Consider the following 21,411-nt stretch of genomic DNA (forward strand, 5'->3'; position numbering starts at 1 on the left):
ATTTTCAATTCCCAAAGTTCTTTATACCTATTTGGTGCATCTCCTGCAAAGATAGCAACTTGCCTAAAAATTCCATTTAACCCATCAGAAAATGCCTTTCCTACCCACCCTTACAGCCTTATGAAAGTATAATTGATAAGTAAAAATCACATATGTTTACAGCGTATAATTTTCATATATGAATGTTTTCATATATGAATAAATTTAAATTGAGCTAATTAAGATATCCAAGCAATCCCTTCTTCTCTTCTGTGGATTGAAAACAAACATTTTATGTTTCTTGCTAACTCAAAGTCCTCATACAGACCAGGAGTATAAAGAACCACTCAATGCAATCCATGATTGTGCAAGAGCAACGAGCACGGCTCTGGCTGCAGTGTGTGCCCTGGAACACCAGGAGTATGAATGACAACGGCATTTTCATTTTAACAGGGGAAAAAAAAACAAATCTCTCATTCCTCCAGGCTTTTTTTTAGCCATGTTGACACCTCTACTTGGAAAGTTCTTCTTCCCCTGTCTACTTCTTGAAGCTGGAAGAATTTATGAAGTTTTTGTGATGCAAACAATTATATTTTGACTCATTTATTAATAAGAGTAAAAATACTTTTTTTCATAATTTCCTGTTTTATAACCCTTAAGGAATACTTTTGGTGAACTAGAGTAGAATATTCTGTAATGACATTTTCCTAATAGAGAAATGAGACTGCCTGACAGGGACCCCTTCACTTTGCTGACCCCGCTACACCTTCCTGCTTCCCTTCAGAGGGGTAGCAGACTGAGATGAGCTGAGGGCCTGCTCAAGTAAGGACTTGACCACCACCAAGAAGGCTGGACTATGCTCCAGGATAGCTCTCAAGCCCTCCATGGATTATTCATCCTGATCCAGAGACGAAGGTCAAACAAAGCAACCCTACCAGAAGGCAGAGTAGGGACCAGGGAAAGAAAAGATATAGATGGTACTGGGTCATGAACAAAGAACAGGCCCTCAGCTCCCCTTGATTTTGTTCCTACTCTGAACTCAAAGTGTTCTTTGCAGAACTCCTAACTCACTCTTCATCCTACCTCCTTCATGTAGTTAAACTATCTGGCAATGTCAAACATTAGCTGCTGCAAGTTTTCACACTCTAACTGGTAAGACAAATATCTTTACACAAGACACTGTGCTTATCCTTTTGTTGTGTTTTGCACACAAAGAACTAATAAAAAATGAAAAATGCCTTTTGTGAGGCAAAGAAAGTCACAGGTATTAATTTCATCCTTTTATACAGACTGAGTCAAAGACAACTAGCAGCATGAAGAGTTAGCTAAAGCTCATGATAACATCACGGTGGACTAGTTAGTGTGAAAACTACTATATGGATTATGTCTTCACTAATTTGATTAGATTTTAGATGATGGAATTACACTAATGTATTACATTTCAAACCACAATCAAACCTTGTTTGGTATCTTATTATAAAATCATCTCTGCTTTCTCCTTAGAGATCTCTCTTCCCTAAGCCCCTTCTTAACAACTGTTTATGATAAATGTCAATCAATCTTTGATTTTTTTCATTTCCTCAGGAAGTCCTTAAACATTCAAGGATCTATAGCTCCAAACATGAGACTCATGTACCTTATTCCACCTTGAATGCCCAAGCAAGATTCCTTCTTGTCTTCCCCCAAGTGTCTCAACAATACTCACAGTTCCACAGGTGCTTTTAGATAACTGTATTAGTATCTTTAGAGTTCTAGCTGCCTCGTACACAACCAGCTGCATCTGAGATGATTTTCCCTTTATAAAGTTCAAGGGTCTAGTTTTCTTTGCCTGAATTGATTTATTCATGTCCTTGATGTCTTCTTTCCTGTCCCCAACTTCTGTGGCTTGCAATCTGCTGTGTGCACAGCAGCTAAGATCACCCTCCTCGGATGTTGTTTTGCTCATGTTACTAACTTCCTCGGAACTTGGAGATGGTTTCCATTTGTATGTTGCATAATACCTGATTAGTGCTTTTAAGAGTCTTTCATAGTCAGGCACCTCATATCTAATTGTCCTCTGCTCTTTCCGTGACCCAGCTGTGCTCTACACCACAGCAATCCAATGGGCCTCTTGGATTATACACCCGACAGGGTGGTGCAGAATTCAGAAGGGTTTTTGAGTACATTTTTTGTACTCACATTTGTGAATAAGACTCCTCAGAGGATGAAGCTCCAGAGTCTAAATATGACAGCAGGGTTGTATTGAGCTTCTCCAGCCTCCTACTTTCCTGTTTTTTTTTTTTCTTTCTTCTTCTTTTAAATTCTTTGCTACCAGAAACACTAATTTTCAGGAATTTTGGGACTAGCACCACTACTGCTCTCCATAAGTTTATGAACTTTCTGGATTGTATTTTTCCTAGTGGTAGGATGAAGACTAGAGGAAGCTGTCTGCATGGGGAAAATCCTTGTCTTCTAGTTCTAGTGACCACAAGAGTCATGCAGGAACATCAACACAGAATGTCAAGAGGTCAATGAGGCCCAGATCAGACCTTCTCCAGCAGACTCTGGAATGTCACTGCCCACAGACAAGGAGCACTGGTGGTCTTTACTGCCAGAGTGGGCTTCCTTCTCCTCAAGTACCTCCACTCACCTCTGCCAATCATGTCTCAGCCTCCTTTGAAAACATTGCTCACTGATCAAATTCAAGTCACTCCAGACCAACTCTACCTGGCACCCAATGTGCAAATTATATCAGATCTCCTTTATTCATGCCATCTAATTTTTCTGCCTTTGGTTGTAACTCATTGCCTCTTAATGATCAGCATGTGCTCACACATACACTCACGTGTTTACGTGAACACTGTGGGGAGTGGGAGGCCCATTTTCTTTTCTTTGTTGGCTTATTCCTTCTGTTTCCCTTGAAGCACCTTTAAAGATCTTATTATTGGGCACTGAATGCAGTGGTGGCTCTGTAACTGTGACCAATATGGCAACTGCAATTTAAACTTTCAAATACAATAACATTTAGTAACTTTGACACTGCAAAAATAACACATCACTGAAGATTCTAGGGTGAAAAAAAAGAAAAAGAAAAACCCTTTTACATACGCTTTTCTTACTCTTGTTTTAATTTGTGGAATTAAACATTAGCAACTGTCTGTTTGCTAATCAGATTTCAAGAATTCCAATGGGCTGAAAGTTATTGTGAACTAGTGAAGTGTAAGAAGGATAACTTTCAAAATTCTTTTAATGTCTAATTCATACAGTAATATGAGGGGAAAAGAAAACATTACCAGGATATGAGGCCAAATTAAAAGCAGTCATTGGAACTGCTTTACGAATAAGCCAATTAATCATTTTTAATTCCTCTAAGCCCAACCATTATGACATTTAAATAAACTGTCCTGAAACCTTCGTGGAATGAGCAGGGCGGTATTCAACAGTGCTGGCTGAATTGTTTTTGCGCTATTTTTTAACTACTTCCTGTCTGTATGTGTTACCTCTGTCAGACTCTAAGCCAGTGATGGGGTCAGGCCCACACTCCTCTTTGTCCTTTGGATCCAGCATGGTATGAAGTGTGTATTTGATAATACTTCTGAGATGAACAAAAGAATGATCAGCATTCAAGTAATGATCCTGGGTACTTCTAAAAAGTTTTTAATTTTGATCTTCCTAATTATACTTTCATTCCTAATGGTTTACACCGTAGGAATGTTTCCCTTTCAATCCACCAATCCTCTGACCGAGGACAAATGTGGAGTTGGAAAAGTGAAAATGTCAGTGATATCTCACTGTTTCCTGAGTAATTTCTATAAGAAGCATCGTTGGTTTTGGTATGTAAAGTCAGGTCCAAAAACAGGCAGAAGAGGGAAAATTCACACAGTAATGAGATCCCAGGCTCAGGTTTTCTGTAATAATTTGGAAAAGTTTCCCACTTCTTGCATCCATTTTATTGATTGAGACTTATAAAGAAGGGTTTCTTTATATGTTTGAAATAAATCATCCATATTCTGGGAATGAATGAACCTTTCCGTTAACCTCATGGGCAACACACAACATCTTACACTTGCTTCTGCTCCTCACCCACTATTTCCAGTGCACCAAATCCTGCTGATTTTATCCCATGGCTCCTGCCCTTGACCAGAATCTTTACCAAAATCTCCTCCCAGACCAGGCCTCCAGTCTTGGTCCCCCTGAATGCCTTCTCCATGAAGACATCAGACCACTCATCTCAAAGGCAGATGGCTCTCTGTTCAAATCCCTTTGAAGACCTCCTAAAGCCAACAGTCAAAAATGCAGCTTCCAAATCTAGATCTTGTTGCCTATCATGTCCCAGTCTCTACCTACCAAACCTCAGAATACACTCTGGGAAGCTTGTAAAATGCAAATGTCTGGGCCTCATCCTAAGAAATGTTAAATTCGATACTGGATAGAAAAGCAGGAACCTTTAAAAAAAAAAATTTTAGTTGTTCATGGACCTTTATTTTATTTGATATGTGTGGTACTGAGAATCAAACCCAGTGCCTCCCACATGCTAGGCAAGTGCTCTGCCACTGAGCTATAGCTCCAGCCCCAAGAGCAGGAACTTTGAGCACTCCTTGTGATTGCCACGGGTGGATAAATGGTGTCCATCCTGGAGGGCACCACTTGCCCTAGAGAAACATTGTTCTTCCAGGCCCATCTGCTTGCAGGAACTTAGGCTGTACATACACTTTCATTTCATTGTGTCTCTGCTCTGATGCTTCCTTCCTTCTGTAACATCCCTGCCATTTGCTTCTAGCCTAAACTCCCCTCCTTTTCACAACTCAAGCTCAGCCTCATTCCATTAAGCCCCATGTGCCTTCAGGGTCCTTCTTCTTTTGCATTTGCAGAGCATTTTTTCTTAGAATTTACTCTATTATACTGACATTATCTGTTCATGCTTGGCCTGCAAATTTTGTGGTAGTTGAAGAATAACATCTTTTCAATGACACAATGGTAAATCTAAGTTTGTGACTAAATAATACCATCCCCTGACAGCTTGACCTTTATGAACTGAAGAAAAGTACATGGGTTCAAGAAAACATTCCTAACCCAATTCTCTAAACCCAGAGATGAAAAGCCTGTTATGCTACCTGAGACTCAGACTAGAGCCATCAATTTTCTACAGACACACAGGGTCGTGATGAAGATTAGAGGAGATAATAATGTCAAGGTCACACCACAAATCCAGGCACCAAATAACCACTCAAAGAGCTGTTGGCTGTCTACGTGGCCCAAAGGTTTCACCCAACTCAGTATCCTCAGACCAAAATGGGAAGGGCACAGGTACTAGCATATGATGCCTTTAGGAAAATGTTGAGCAATGTCTACATGACTTCCTTATCTGGAAACACTGCCAAAAAGAATTAATTCACTACCAAACAACTTTGATGTCTCTGGATCGAAATATTGCTAACAGGATTCCTCTATCACACCTAATCATATTTCTACAGACTCTACACAGGAATCATTTGATTCTCTAAACTTTTTTAAAAAAACCACTAATCACTTTCCCTTTTGCATTATGAAATTTGTAGACATTTTATGTATTTCCTGTTCAAAGTGTTCCTATTATCAGGGGCAAGATCGCTTATTTGAAGAGACATTTTCTGAGATTGCGTCATTGAGCCTGCTATGGACCTTAAACATAATCACAACTAAGAGAAGTTAGACAAAGTGAGCTGGCCTGGAGTGAGGACATTGTTGACAGAGAGTGCTGCTTGTGCAGAGATCCTAGAGAAGTGTCTGTGATGAGCCTGCCCAGGCTGCCTCCTGGGGTGGAGGTCCCTCCAACCTGCAGCCCTGCGGCATCTGCCAGCTGTGTAAGACCACCACAAACTGAGCTGGCTATTTGCTTTAAACGGCAGGTTTCTTATTAATCTCTGTATTCCCGGGGCCTAGTGCCATGTCTGGACAGAGCTGGCACTACATAAATGTTTGCCAAATGATGTTTCTTTAGAATAATAATTTATGAGAGAGGTATTTTGTTCCAGGATGTTGCCAAGGGGGAAAAATAATCCAACAGATCTTGGCTGCTCACTGGGTAGTTTCCCTGGTCAGAAATCTTAGAAAGCATAATTTTGTAAATTCAGGAACAGAAATTTTGATACCTGAATTGCACTGTCATCAGGCAATGGATTCCTACTCATTTAAGGCGAGAGCTGCTGACCTGTACCTCTTAAAAAGAGTTGTGTCTAGTATCACACACACAGGATTCCCCTTCCTCTGTAAGTCCCCTAAACGTCTTTGTTTCTTAGAGTTGGGATCTGAACTGAACCCTGTGGCAGATCACAAGTCCAGTGCTAATTTCTCACAGTCCCAGGCCCATGTTCTCTGTTATCATTTGGGATTGCATTTCAAAATTTAAGAAGTGAAAAATCCAAATTAATCTTTCTCCGCAAGTTTCCTGTCTGAATAAACAGGGCCACCATCCATCCAGCTGGCCAAGCCAGGAGCTCAGGAGTCACTCTGACTCTTCCCACACCTACTCAGTACCTGGTCAGTCCTAGTGGGTCTGCAGGGGTGGGGGGCTCTCATCCATGGATTTGCTTCTTTCCTTCCCCACTGCCACTGCTTAGCTCAAACTGTGGGCTCTTACCCAGATTACTAGTTACCAGGTGACTACTTAAAATTGTCTCCAGTTTTACTGCCCCTTACCTTCTCCAATCCCTCTGCTACCTGCAGCCACAGTTGTCTTTCCGTTATTATTCATCTCTCAGACCTCCCCACCCCCCACAACTACCATTCCCTTTTCCAACGACATTCCACATTTTGTCATGCCCTCAAATATATAAGGGCTATTGTCCTTTGCACCCTCCTGTGTCTTCTGGAAAAAACATCCTGTGGTTGCCAGGCTAGATGCTGCCTGCAGAATCCTGCCTCCAGCCCCAGACTATGATTAAGCCCCTGCTATGTGCTACCTAAGCTCACAGCAACATGCCAATTATCTGATAGGTAACTGCTTTTTAAAATCTGCCTAACCAGACTCCATGAAGGGAAAGAACTAGGTCTTAATCATGATTTTACATTTACATGACAATCTATTAATACAATGAGAAAATCCATCCACAGCTCAAATGATTTTCAAATCACTGGGCCAAGCAGGAGTGAGGATGGAAACGAGTCACCAGGGTTGGTGGGAGGGTAGGTAACACTCCATCACCTGATGTGTCTCCATTCTTACCCCCGAACCCTAGATTTCTGGTTTCTGTGGTGTATCTCCTCAACGTGTTCTGACTAACCATTCCCCTAATGCAAGAAAATACATTAAATCTCGAAATTCAAAAATCAAATTTGAAAATATCCCACATCTATGTAAAAAGTTAAACAGATAGGAACTTTCAGACCCAAGCAACTGAGACCAAAACTTGACAGAGTAAAATCTGCCAAAAGGTTTAATCTTCTTTAGAATTTTTTAAAAAATAGCAAAAAAGTATAACAGAAGTTATCTGTTGATCGTTGGCATAAAATCTATTGTTTTGCTAGAAAGTGAATAAATATATTTTAGTTGGCTTAAATAAGTTTCTTTTGGCCACATGGAAATTCTAAGAAGATTGACTTCAAAGTGTTACACTGTTTTGAAGGCAATTTTGATTCCTTACATATTAAATTTCTGAGAAAGAAGCTTATTTTTCATTTAGCATACTATACAAATAAATGTGAAACACCAATTAAAATAGAAGGGCAAAATGATGAAAAGCTGATTTGATTTTATTCTCAGGAGGCTCTTGTACTAAAGCTGAATGACTTGCATAAATACCTTTGGCATTTGCTGGACCCTGTTCCTAAACACAATGTTCATATTTCATCTATAATAAGAAAAGCATCTCAAAGATTTGCAAGGCACTAGTCTTGCAAGCATCCAGTCTGGTGTCTTGAGTAAAGTGAGATTGGCAAAGTCAGCTTAATCCATAATGGAAAATTGTGAGCAGGGTGCTTCGGCTGCCTGGCAGCTGCTGCTAGGAGCAGCCTCCCAGCTCTGTGAGCTTGTACACCAACTCTACCACTTGCCCCAAACAGAATTCTCCAGTCAATGCTGAAATCCAGAATATGAATGCTGTCACAATATGGGGGACTTTCCAGAAATTATAATAGTAGGGTGTTTTCTGTTACAGATGAAGCTATACTAAAAACAATCTACTGCTTTAATTCTTCAAACTTTTACCACCAGGACAGTGTTATATTTCAGAGCTAAATGAGATGGAATCCGTTTAAATTTGAACGATCTAAGCAAACTCTAGAGTTAAAATAAGGTCAACATGTGTCCCCCAAACCTCGCTTGCCATCATTCTGGGTTTTAGGTTTTTTTTTTTTTTTTCTCTAGTATTCCCAGCCAGTTTTCACTAAGTAGATTTCTGCACAATTAAATATTATCTCATATCCCATTCATGGCACAGAAAAGCATCTTCTCCTGCCTGGCCTTCCTTGTTCAGTAATAAAAATAGAGAGACATGCCTACAAGACTTGAGTTTTAAAATGCATGTTTTTAATAACCTAAAAGTCTGGATTACTGTGTGATCTTTCCATTAATTATGACCTGCAACTAATTCTCATTAAATTTGTATTCAATTGAACCTACTTATTAGTCATGGAAATGCATGCCCACCTCAATGCCTCTGAGTTTGTGAATGAGCCTGGACTTGTGGGGGTGGGGGGCTTGGGGAAGAGGTTTTAAAAGAAAGATCTTCAGAAGCAAAATACCCAAAGAAGGTTTTACCAAGTTCTCCTAACACAATGTGTTCCCATGTTGTGCATAATGGCCTGTTAAACTCCAGGTGATGTAACTGCAGAGCTGAAGGAGGGGTGCCCCCACTGGAGCTCCGTGTCTCCTTTACACCTCCTAGTACTACTGCATCCAAGCCTAGACCTTCCTTGGGGGCAGGACACAGCTGCCCCCTTGGAGGTCATCTTTTAGGTTCCAGCTGCTCTCTCTGAACATCCACAGAGAATCCTTGGTGCATGCTCCTGTGTCCTGGATAGAGAAGCATTAGTTTCTTTAAACAGCATGGAGACAAACGTGAGGAAGTTAGATCAGGCTCCATGCTTTCTTCCCTTTGAGACAGGAATTCTTTGGTAAAGAGGAGAAACATGCATTTAAACCCTTACTGTACAATAAAAAAATTATAATATGCATAAAAGGACCATAATGACCTACAGAAACATACTTAAACAATATGAAGGTAAAAATATTTTATTATCCTATATTGTCTTCAGAATAGTAGCCCAGCATAATTCAATAGAAATACATATGCCATTTCTTTTCAGTCTTTAAAAATATGTAACTGGCTGGGTTCAGTGGCATATGCCTATAATCCCAGTGGCTCAGGAGGCTGTAACAGGAGGATCACGAGTTCAAAGACAGTTTCAGCAATTTAGCAAGGCCCTAAGCAACTCAGTGAGACCCTTTCTTTAAATAAAATATAAAAAAGGGCTTGAAATATGGCTCAGTGGTTAAGCATCCCTGGGTTTAATTCCTGATATCAATTAAAAAAAAAACAGAAAGCCATTATATGTATACATAAATAGATAGCTGGATGATTGCCTGTTGACAAAAAAAAAAAAAAATACATTGACTCCACACAGAACTCAGTGCTAGAGATGGAACCCAGAGTCATATGCATGCTAAGTACACTCTCTGCAATCGCCCCTCGGCCCTCCCCAGCAAATCTTGATATGTACTCACATCTATGTTCAGGTGGTGGGCTTGATGGGTTTCATCCCTTTTCTTTTGCTTACCGCTGCCTCCCAAGGCTTCTCTTCCTTCCCTTTTCTTCCTCACTCCATTTTACCTCCATCCCACCCTGGCTTCTTGGTCTTCTACCAACTTTTACTTTTGAAAATGGTACTATTAGGATTGAAATACTTCCCTGGACATTAACTGAACTCACTAATTAATCATTTACAAAGCCCTGTGACATTCTCTCTCATTCAATCTTCAAAACCATCCCACTGTGAAGGCAAGGTGAATATTAGCCTCTGCTTCCAGTAACTTTTTTGAGCCTCAGATGAGGCTTTTAACCAAACCTCTGGAACTTGTTCAGAGAAGTGCTGGTTATAATAGGTGGGAATGGGGTTGGGCAGCCACGGTGCAGATATGGAATAAGACAGGCATCACCACTAAAGAAAATAATTACATAATGATCTTTTTTTATTTTTAATATTTGGGGGGGTTGTAGATGGACACAGTACCTTCATTTTATTTATTTATTTTTATGTGGTGCTGAGGATCAACCCAGTGCCTCACACGTGCCAGGCAAGCTCTCTACCACTGAGCTACAACCCCAGCTCCAAGTAATGTTCTTTTTAGCTGTAAATTCCTGTAAGTTGACCTGTCAAACAGTCTCCTCAAGAAATAAGTTTCAAGGCATTAGAAGGAATTCATCTTCCTACAATAATCATTGTGCTAACTAAAAATTAATCAGAGCCCCAGTCAAAAACAAAAGAAAAACAAAAAAGCCATGGAAAAGGTAATTTAAGGTTGATTTTTAGAAATATGACCACTAATATTACAGAAGAGAAACAATTAATTATGTAAATAATTAATTTTGATTTGTGAAAGAGAAAGGGTATCCTTTTGTGCAATAGAAATTAAAAATGTTAAAGTCCTGTCCTTTCATAATAACTTGGCAAAGAATGAATCTTTCCCTAAAAATCAATAGTATTCAGTTTAATTTGGATACATAACATATACTGACTCATGGCTGACATTGGGTTTAAATTACTCATGAGTGAGGTGTGAATCAAGTCAAGCAATCTTACACAGCACTGTTCTATCTACCCCACCCAACCTGATGTATTCAACTGATATTATTTGAACTTAAGAACAATGTTCCCCTCCCCGACCCCAAATGTCAGGACAAGAAAAATTTTCAAAAGTAGTAAGGACAGCTGAATATTCAGCAGACTTTGAGTTTTAGAAGACAATAAACTCCCATTTCCTGACTTAGTATATACTGCCATGATGTCAAATGTATATGGGATGAAACAATATTATTAGAGTTAGGGTAAGTTGACTTCCTGGAGTTGCCATGTCTTAAGAGAAACATTCATATGTACCACTGATCAGCACAATACCTGTGAAGAATGCAGAAAAGTTTGGCTTAACTTGAAGTTCTATTCTCTGGCCATGCCTTATAATGATAATAATGAAGTTGAAAGGGCACTTAAGACCCACACTTTTGCAATTTCTGCACTTTCTGGACTATTAGTATAGTATGAATTATTGGGCGCTAAGTTTCCTTACTTCCAACTATAGTTCATAAATGCCCAGCAAAATCAAATTAGAAGGAGCACTCATACCCTAAGTGGTAAGAATTCAATTCTTCATTCATCATTACTAGAACACTTACCTACGTCCCTGATCTAAGCTTATGATGAAGACACAAAAGGGAGCAAACTGTCCTTTGGGATCAGTCCGTCTTTCCCAATCCAGTTGTGGCAAGAGATATTCAATAAATGCACTGATGTGCAACGGTAATTTAGTGTAACTGGGGGGATTTAAATCTAGAGGATGGAAGTGGAATGGGAGGATGTGGGGTCCAGGAACCTGTGAGGAAAAGACTTTATACCTAAATCTGAATGAGGACTGTGGAGTTGACCATGTAGAGGGAAGGGCTGAGCATCAACTCTCCTCCCCAGGTAAAGAAAGCTGTCACAGCTGAGTCACTTTGAGGGGAGTGTGGCATGGAACTGTATCCTAAATAGAAAGTAAGGGAAAGAGTTGTTTTTTTTTTAAATCCTACAGTAAGAGCATGTATCATTTTTATTTTTAAGTCTAAAACTGGCAAACATGGAATCCAACCTCTAGTTCTGAGGACAGATGGAGTAGCAAGCTCACCCAGACTGGAGGCCCTTCACATTCTATCCAACTGCTTCCATGCCTCATCCAGCCACACCTGTGACAATGTCATATGGTTGGGGCTGAGGCTGGGCAGCAGGGAGAACAGTATCCTTCCTAACATGACCTGTCTAGGTCATGACCAGTCTAGGTGCCACTGTTATCACCTGAAGTGGCACTAATGGTCGGAGAGAGGTTGGTGACAGCAGCAGCACAGTCCCACATGATTGGTGGGCCTGTCCCACTTACTGACCCTTCAGGGAAATGCTGGGAGATCAGCCAGCTATGCACCAGTGAGCTCCACTAGCTTGAGTGAAGCTGTGAGGTGAGGTGGGCAGAATGGAGTAGTTCTAACTACCTTTCTAACCCCCGCCCCACCTTCTGGTTTCTTCTCACAGGTCTGATATGGCCCGCTAGCATAAGCCAACCCTTGGGGTTCTTGATTGCTTTAGGCAGCTGTCTCCCATCACTCTCCCTGTGTATCTTCTATCCTCTAGCATGGCAACTACTTCCCCCACGGCTCAGAGCACACAAAGCACTGCTTCTGACTCTACCCCTTCCTAAATGATCGAATTATCTATTTCTTTCCCTGTTTGTTCACGGTGCTGGGGATGAAACCCAGGGCCCTGCACATATTGGGCAAGTGCCCTACCACTGAGCTATACTCCAGTCCATACTCATTTCCACAGAAGTGCAGTTCCCCAAGGGTCACTTCTCATTTGCTCTCTTAATCAAATGCCTTCCCTTAAAGTTATTCCTTTAATCATCTTACTCAAGCAGTAATAACTTCTTTAAAACATCTTTTTTTAAAAAGTTGATGGGAGTCAACAATAACCAGATGAAAAATGTGACTGAAATGACAGAGACGGCAAGGAATTACTGCAGGTAAGAGGTGAGGAAATAGCCACTGAACACCTAAGGAACTGTACGAAACTGGAGTGATCAGTCTCTGCCTTGGAAATTAAGGTCCTTGGACCAGACAAGATTTCATGACTCTTCCAGATTGGAGATTAGGGGCTTTCAGTCTTCTCTACCAAAACACAGTCTGTCCATTATATTTTCTAGAAAGTATCAGGAGACCCATTTTAGTTACAATGCTCTAAACAGATTTCCAGTGATTCAAAAGGATCCAACTAAACAGTCTGGGTAAATGTGGATGAAGGAAAGACTGAGAGGCCTGGGTGTGGGTGCTGGCTCTCCCTGTCCTAAAGTCCCCCAGGGTAGTGTGTGCTTCTACAAAACAGGACAGGTGGCATTACAGGCGGAGAGTTGGCGTGTCAGCTACTGGCATGGAGCAGCTTCAGTAAAAGCCAGGCATGCTTAATTCTCCATATATTCCAAGTTGCTCTACCACCTCTTGAACATTTCTTTAAAAACAATGTTGAGATTTTTCTTAGTTAAGGGTAGTGATTTTTACTCTCAACCAAGACAAAAGGGGAAAATTTTTTGGTTAAATCTCATCAACACAGTACTTTTTGCATTGCAGCAGAAACCTAAAGAAATTTTCTAGAACTCAGCAAGTAATGAACATTCCTTCAGTTTTGACTTGCTAGTAAAGTACCTAGAGTCTACTGTGTGATGTCTTCTACCCACCATTATGTCATGCCCATCATGAGAATTATGCAGGGTGCACAACAATCCTGCAGAAACAAGCCTCCTACCTCCTAAGTGTTGACTGGGAGAAACAGCACTCCCTCTCCCTTCACAGAAACAAAACAAAGTCTATAGATCCCAAAGGTAGTTGGTTCTATGTCTCCTATCTCCCTTAGGGCACACTGTTAAAGGCTACAATTATTGTCCCTAAAAGTCAACTTTTATCTTCTGCTTAAGATAAACTGGGGTGAGATAACATGGGGTAAAGGTACAAAGGCAGACATATTTTCTGGGATGTAAGAAACAAACAAAAGCCTCTAACACATAAAAAATAACAGAATCAAGATCAATACCATCTGGGTGGACAAACTGAATGGCTGTTAACTATTAAGTTGTCATCTTCCTGTATTGCTACTGGTGAACTAGTGATTTCCATAGCAGTAAGCTCCAGAAGTCTTAGTTTCTAGTTCTTATTCTGACATGATTGGGCCGAGCTGGGGACAGGAAAACCCATCATTTTATGTTCTTAATTTTTCAATATTTTTAAAAGCTAAAATATTGGACTGGCAGTGGAATTCAATGATAAAGTGTGTTCCTAGCATGAAGGAGGCACAGGATTCCATCCCAGCACTGGGAGGGGGGGGGACCCAAAACTCAACAGTAACAGCAACTGCAGAAGGACTTTGCAAATACTTTGGCATTATAAAGAGCCACAGTTATTAATAACATAGCTAGAAGGTCCTCCTTCCAGGCAGCAATCTCTAAAACCTTAAGAAAATCTTCCATTAAAAAATTTAAAAAGACAGTAGAATTCTAATCTCAAGAGCTAATACATGGGGAATGTTAGTCCTTCAGCTACCCTCTCCAAAAACAAGTTGCAAAACTCTATATCTGTAGTAGTAATTATAGCAAGAAATCTGAAAAGAACTAAAAAAATGAAATAAGCAAAATATAAAAGTTTAGTTGAATGTTTCTATTTTTAATCTTTCTATTATGTCACCCAAATAGCAGTATTTTTTAAACTGGGGTAACACTTAACATGAGACCTGCCCTCACCAAATTTTAAATGCACAATCTGGTACTGTTAACTACGGGCACGGTGATGTATGGCAGATCTCTAGAATTATTCAACTTGCATAACTAACTTTCTATTCATCAGCAATAATTCCCCATTTCCCCCCTCCACTCCCTGACAACTACTGCTGTATTCAGTTTCTATGTTTGACCATTCTGGATACCTCATGTAAGTGGGATCATGCAGTATTTGTCCTTCCATGGCTGGTTTATTGCATTTAGCATGACGAGTTGAGTGTTTTTTAAATAGTTAAGTAAAATCTGCAGTAGTTAGCTGTCTGAAAGATTTTTAGGATAATGTTCTCCAGGTTATAACTATAAAATATAGTACTCACAAAGTATATGATCCTACCCTTAAAAGTCTTTCAAAAGAGAAAATGTGAATAGGACTTGGGTAAATGGGTTTTCATGAGACTAACATAATCAGAGATCATCTCTGTATCACAAGTAGCCCCCTTGTATCATGTAGTTTCCTCCAATTTAAACTAGTCATAAAAGTCAATAATAAGTCATTTGCTAGATTGTCTGTACCGGTTTATCATCCGTCAAGAATGAACTTGCCTTTAGTATACACTAGGTTGTAGTGTGAAAATAAAATGGAAGAATCCAGGAATGCATTTAAAATTAGAGGATTGGGCCTAGCAAAAGGTATAAAGTTGCTCTGAAAATTAGCTGAGGGCCAGGGAAACCAGCAAGATTAGATGTGCCAAGTAGCCCAGCTGACAAGTAAACTGAAAGTAGACTTGCTGACCAAAGAGAACCATGATCTACAATAAAAGATGTTCGGGCTGGGATTCTGGCTCAGTGGTAGAGCAGTTGCCTCTCAGGCAGGAGGCCCTGGGTTTGATCCTCAGCACCACATAAAAACAAATTAAAAAATAAAGATATTGTGTCCATCTACAACTAAAAAAAGTAATTTTTTATAAAAAGATGCTCTGTGGAGAAAATGGAAAAAATCCTTCATGAAAGTTTGTGTTGGTGAACAGGAAACATTCACTTTAAAATAGGATTCAGTTTGGGATGAAGAGGAAAACCTTGAGGAGTTTCAACATAATATCTATCTAAAAAGAGTGCAAAAAAAAGATGGCCTCTTTCACTTTCCAATTAGTGTTTGGGATGCTCAGAAGTAAATATTGACCCTAAGATAGCATTAAAAATAAAATAGCAGCAGCAACAACAATCTCTCTATAAGTCCAGAAGTATTAAGTTGAATCATATAAAACTGCCCATTTTTTGTACACAAAAAGTTATCAGAAATTTCATAAGGTTCAATTGAAAAGGGGGAGGTGTCCATTAACTCAATGCTAAGAATAAAAAGTTGAAGACATGCTAATACTTTGCAGTTTCAAAAAGAGGTAGAAGAGTTACTACTGAGGCAGAAACAGAACTTTTAACATTCTATGCCAAACTGATGCTTCAAGTCACACAAAACTACAGCCAGTAGGTATCTATCTAAATATACATCAAAATCTCCACATATAACCAACTTTTTCCTTTCTTTTTGTCTAACCTATGATACTCATACATAATAAAATTTTATTCCCAACATATTCCTCCAGCCCTCTTGCTGAATCCCCAAATCTAGATATTAATGGTAAACTTCAAGTACAAAGTCCTCCTGACCCTACCTCCCCATTATCAATCTATTATTCACTCTTAATCTCCCACTCCAGCCCTTCTCTACTGCTTTTTCTTCCAACCTTGGCACAGTGAGTGTCCCATCTGTCCATGTCAAGTTTCCCAGACCTTTTAATATACCAATGATCTAATCTTTCCTGCACAGAATGTGGACATTCTTATAAGCCTGAGTCTCTTTGCCTTTCTCATTCAGAGGAGCTCTGTTGTTTAAAACTACACACACTAGATCTTATCTTAACTTTCTACTTTTGCCATATCTAGCTAGATTTTTGTGGCTTTCTTAAAACCAATTTCACCTATTAAGACTTCAATGAAGTTTGAATTTATGATAATTTTACAGATCTGTTCAACTCAAACATTAGAATAAAGGTAGACATTAATACTGGGTATATTTCTATGTGGAGAGAGATTGTCTCTATGGCACACAAAACAGAGCTCTCTGTAGCAGTATTTCAGAGGTTTGTTCTTTTAAAAAGGTAACTTCCTGAACTAAGGAAGAGGTGCAAAGGTTCTGAGTGAACACCATCATGGTGTTAAATAAGTTAGAACAGGAAAGGAAGTATGATGAATCTTCAACATTTTGGGGTGATGTAAATTTTCAGAAAAGCGCGAGTACATCATCTCTGACTTTTATTCTACTGGGCTCATTTTTGGCAAGTGAAGAAACCTATTTGTGATGTCACCAGCAGACTGACAGACAAAATATTTTGAATGACCCGACTCAGCAAAACCACCCACCTTGCATTTACATACCTTGAATTCGCAATTTCCACTTTGGTTCTCGCCATGGCGGCTGCCCTTTGTGCGCCTTCTATTGCTCTGTCCACCTTCTCCCTAGTTTTTGTATTTCTTAGTGGTATAAGCTGCTTCCTTATTCCACGGACCAGAATATTATTTTTGTATTTTCCCTCTTCTTTGGAGCCATCAGGGAACAAGGTACAGCCATATCCATGCCTCTTGTTATTTGCCCACTCGCCTTCATACTTCATGCCGTTGGAGCACTCGCTGATGCCGAAACCATTGTGCTTGTTGTTCTTCCACTCGCCCATGTGGGTTTCAGTGGTGGTGGCGTCCACGTGGTCTTCCAAGGGGCAAAAATCACAATAGACGTCGCCAAAGCTGATGGTGGAGTTGGCATCGCTGGAACTAATTCTGCTCACGGCTGTGTCGCTGCGGACGGAGCTCCACTTGCTAGAGATGGAAGACTTGGACTCGGACTTGCAAAGTTTCATGCTTCCGAGAAGGGAGGGAGCCCCTGCAGAAGAGGCCGCCCTTTTTCTTGCCTCCAAGCTCGGCATCAGCATGGAAGTTGAGCAGGAAGCCTCCACGGGTGCCTGCCGGGCTGTCAGCTGCAGCCGCTGCATCGTGGAGCACGCTGCCCTTGCTCTGCTCGCTGCGCAGGGAGGCCAGCCAGGTGCGCAGGGGTGATGCGCAGGGGTGAGCGGATTACCGTGGCCATGCCATAGGGCACATTCTGGCGCACACTGTAGCCGTGCTGCATGCCTCCAGCCCACTGGCCCTGGTAGGTACCTTGGAGAGATCGCAAGAAAGCACAGCATGAGTCAGGGGTACATGGGTGCGACGCCTGTGAGCACTGGGACTACTGGGATAACTCAGAGCACAGGGCAGGTAGGCCCAAGGTCAAATAGGACACACTTCCAAGTCCACTCTAGGATATACTTTTCATCCACTTATAAATTTCGGCCCTGCAATTTTCGCCTTATGACTTCAACTATATAGGATTTTTCTAAAAGTTGGATAATTTTTGCTTCTAAATTTCATTAAATTTTTCTGAGTGAAAACCATTCCCTTCTAATACAAACAGAGCAAACATTAGGAAACAACTTTTCCTCTTTGATATTAATATATCAAAAATTCCTTAGGAAGGCAGTGCAACAGAAGATGAAATGAACTATTTGTAAATCTTATTCTAATTTGTTAATTTAGCTGAAAATTTCTAAAAATGACTCAGGTCTATGTTAGTATAATATTCCAACAAGCACAAAGGCTTAAAATGACTAGCAGTGATCTGAATGCCTGGGACATAGGTTGTCAAATGAATGGTCTTAGATTTTCTGTCACACTCAGCATCTTATTTTTAGGTTAGGGAAAACCATTTAATATATAAAATATACAATTTGGATTTGGGTGAATCTTTCTGAGCTGAGTGACTTGACAAATACAATATCCATCCTGAATATATTGAACCATCATGGGAAAAAAATGAGCAATTTGCTTAACATTTTGCCCTTCAAGTGAAAAGATGAAGTTTTGTACCATATTACTTGCTAAACCTGTTTCTCCTGGCCTTTCTCTTTATAGATTTACCCAGCCTTTACCAGTGCAGTGTAAATCACATTACAGACTGGAAGCACCTTGAGGGAAGAAATTACTTCAAAAAGGATCACGAAATCCCCAAATTCTGGCTTATGTGTCCTGTGGAAGCTGGAATGTTTGATGACTATACAGCTACGGTGGCTGAAAAGAATACTCTCATTAGCACTGGAAAAACTGAGATAAGGCCAGAGGAAACCTATGTTGAGAAAAGATGTACTTGAGAGTATCCATTAAAACTGTTAGTACCAGATCAGTTTTTCAATGAATATTCGCTTTTTCAGAGAGAGAATAATCTGAAGTGTTTTCTACAGAATAATCTGAAGTGTTTTTCTACTAAATAAGTACAAATGTCTAAATAACTTGGTACAGGTTTTTAAATAATTTTTTGAGGAAATGAAGGTTAAATTAAGGAATTTAGAATTCCCTTTTCAATGTCAAGCCCATTTTCTTTAAACAAAGCAAAATTTTACACTATAGTATCCCCAAAAGCAGCTATCTGGAATTTTAAAATGTAATTACTTCTATGTTAATCATGACAATTTATGATGTCAGAAAATAAATTCTGGTTATGGTCTGTCTGCACCTTATTCTGTTTGAGTATGGAGATTTTTATCTTGCCCTTTGCATTTTATATTACCATGCACAGGTTTCTAATAGATAGGATACATTTTTTTAAAATATACTGAGCAATAATGATATTGGTTTGTGTAAACAAAGGCTGATTATTTCATTGCATGTAAAAGCTAAAACTGTAATGATGCCAATTCCAAGACTACCTTCACTTTCTGACCATTCTGACATATTTCCATCATATAAACAGATAAACAGTAGAGCAACAATGGAATACTAAGTGGGTCTGGTACTGTGAATATTATATTCTTCATAGATGTGCTCTTAACCTGACATCTATGAACTTCTAAAGGGATGGGTGAACCATAGCTTTCTCAAAAGGATAAACCCAAAAGGATAGCTGTATAATAACATTTTAGGGTAAGAAGCTTCCTACTGAATATTTGCAATCACCAAACACTGCCACAACAGGAAAGGGAACTGAATTATTAGGAAAGTTCAACTTTGACTTTGCCTATATAGATAAAATCTAAATTCTAGGATAAAAGTTATATAATCTGATACATGTACAGTAAAACAAACCACCTTATTTTAGTATTTAAAATCGCTATAATAATATTCTTTTAACTTTTCTACATGATGTTTGTTTTGCCAGGACAGTTTATAAAAATATTGTTTGATATCAATACATATTTACACTTCTTAAAACATAAAAATCTTGGTAAATGTTTAACATTGATGGAAAATTAATAGCTAGTTTCTTCAAGTTAGTATCTCCAAAATAAGATCAGTATATGGAATTTCTAAAGAAGTATTCCTTGAAAATCTAGGCTGTTTAAAGCAAGAGCAATAATTAGAAAGTTTAAATCTTTGCTTAACTGTCAAATAGGGAGGGGGGCAGGAATAGCAGCATTGGCCACAATCCCCCCCCTATTTTGTAAAATCACAGTATGAAAGAATTCCTCCATGGCATTGCTAGAAACGATTTTACAGTCAAATTGCAAGTAGTTCATCTGAAATTTAAAATAGATTTAGTTTAGTCAATTAACCTAGAAAAAAGGGCCTATTTCTTTATAAAGTAGGTGGGTTCCAATTTCTTCCTGCTGCTCAAATAAAGTTGTAATTAGTTTCTCCTGATTCCTAAAATAGAAATGCAAATTTCACAAGCATAAAAATTATTTTTATGGGTTTTGTTTTAAATTGTGTTCACTTTGGAACTGATTTTTTAGATCTAGCTGTTTTAACTGCACACTCTTATAGTGGAAAGCATCCAGTTCAGAATGAAATTCAGTCAAATTTGGACTGCTCCGTGCCAAACTTAAGTTTATATGCTACAAAGATAGTTAACAAAATAATGGTTATTCCTAAATATTTTCAATAGTTTTATGACAGGTGAAAAAAACAGTACAATAGATCAGAATATGCACAAAAAATTCCATGTACCTTAGATTTGGATTTCTGGAGTATGCTAATTTATTCTTAATTAACACTCAAGGGGTTTCTAGCTCAGCAATACTTCACACACAAATCACTAATAAATTGATAACTTTCAGATGGAATCACTACTTCCTTCTTAACCTTTAGTGCAATGTTACCATAAAATACATGGAATTAAATTTTCCCTAAATCTATAAGAAGATGTACAGGAATGAATATGTGGTGGTACAGAGAATGGAGGCAAAAATAACTCTTTAGAAGAATAGGGAAAGTGATAATTCCTAATTTGACCAAAAATAAGTTATAGCAATATACTTCCATTTAGACCATTTTATTATTAAAGGATTTTTCTAATGAAGTGACATCTGAGGGAAAAAACAGTCATCAGCAGAGTGTTGTTGACATTCAAAAGTGATTTTTTTTAAGTTTTTTTTATTTTAATTTCTATTTGTAGCACATTAGGATTTTGGGGTTTTAGGTAGAAAACTACAGTACTATGGCAATATCAAATATTAAGGCTGAATTAATAAACAGAAGACAGATTCACAAAGTCATTCTGAAGACTTATTTGGTTTCTATAACACATACATAGATAGATCTTACTGTGCTACATATATTTTGATTACCAGGTATAATGAATACTCGAAACCAACAGATTTTGTTTAATGACTAGTAACTTAAAAAGGAGACTATTTTTAACCTAAAACTGAAGTGAGAGAACTATTCACAGTCTTCTAAAAGGGTTATAAAATAATGTTCACTTTTAAAAAGTAAATTTGGCAATCCACTTTTGAGCATGGAATTCAGTTATGAGCTAGGGCTTCCAATAAAAACCTAGTCACAAATTAACAAATATAGGGCTGTCAATCAAGGCATGTTATGTCCATTGAGAACATTTAAGGGGGCCTGATTAACTACTATGGAATTCAGTACTCAAACAGCCCACA

General features: G+C 39.0%; 1 pseudogene across 1 annotated transcript in view; it reads right to left on the bottom strand.

The window, feature by feature from the left end:
* The window catches only part of LOC144255919 (junctophilin-1-like), a 79,376-nt pseudogene that overhangs the window by 55,947 nt on the left and 2,018 nt on the right, over window positions 1-21,411 (bottom strand). Inside the window, exon 2 of the transcript XR_013343999.1 lies at window positions 16,874-17,650. The product of XR_013343999.1 is annotated as a junctophilin-1-like (transcript). The remainder of the gene's footprint in view (window positions 1-16,873; window positions 17,651-21,411) is intronic.

This window comes from Urocitellus parryii, chromosome 7 (assembly GCF_045843805.1).
Source record: "Urocitellus parryii isolate mUroPar1 chromosome 7, mUroPar1.hap1, whole genome shotgun sequence".
NCBI lineage: Eukaryota > Metazoa > Chordata > Mammalia > Rodentia > Sciuridae > Urocitellus > Urocitellus parryii.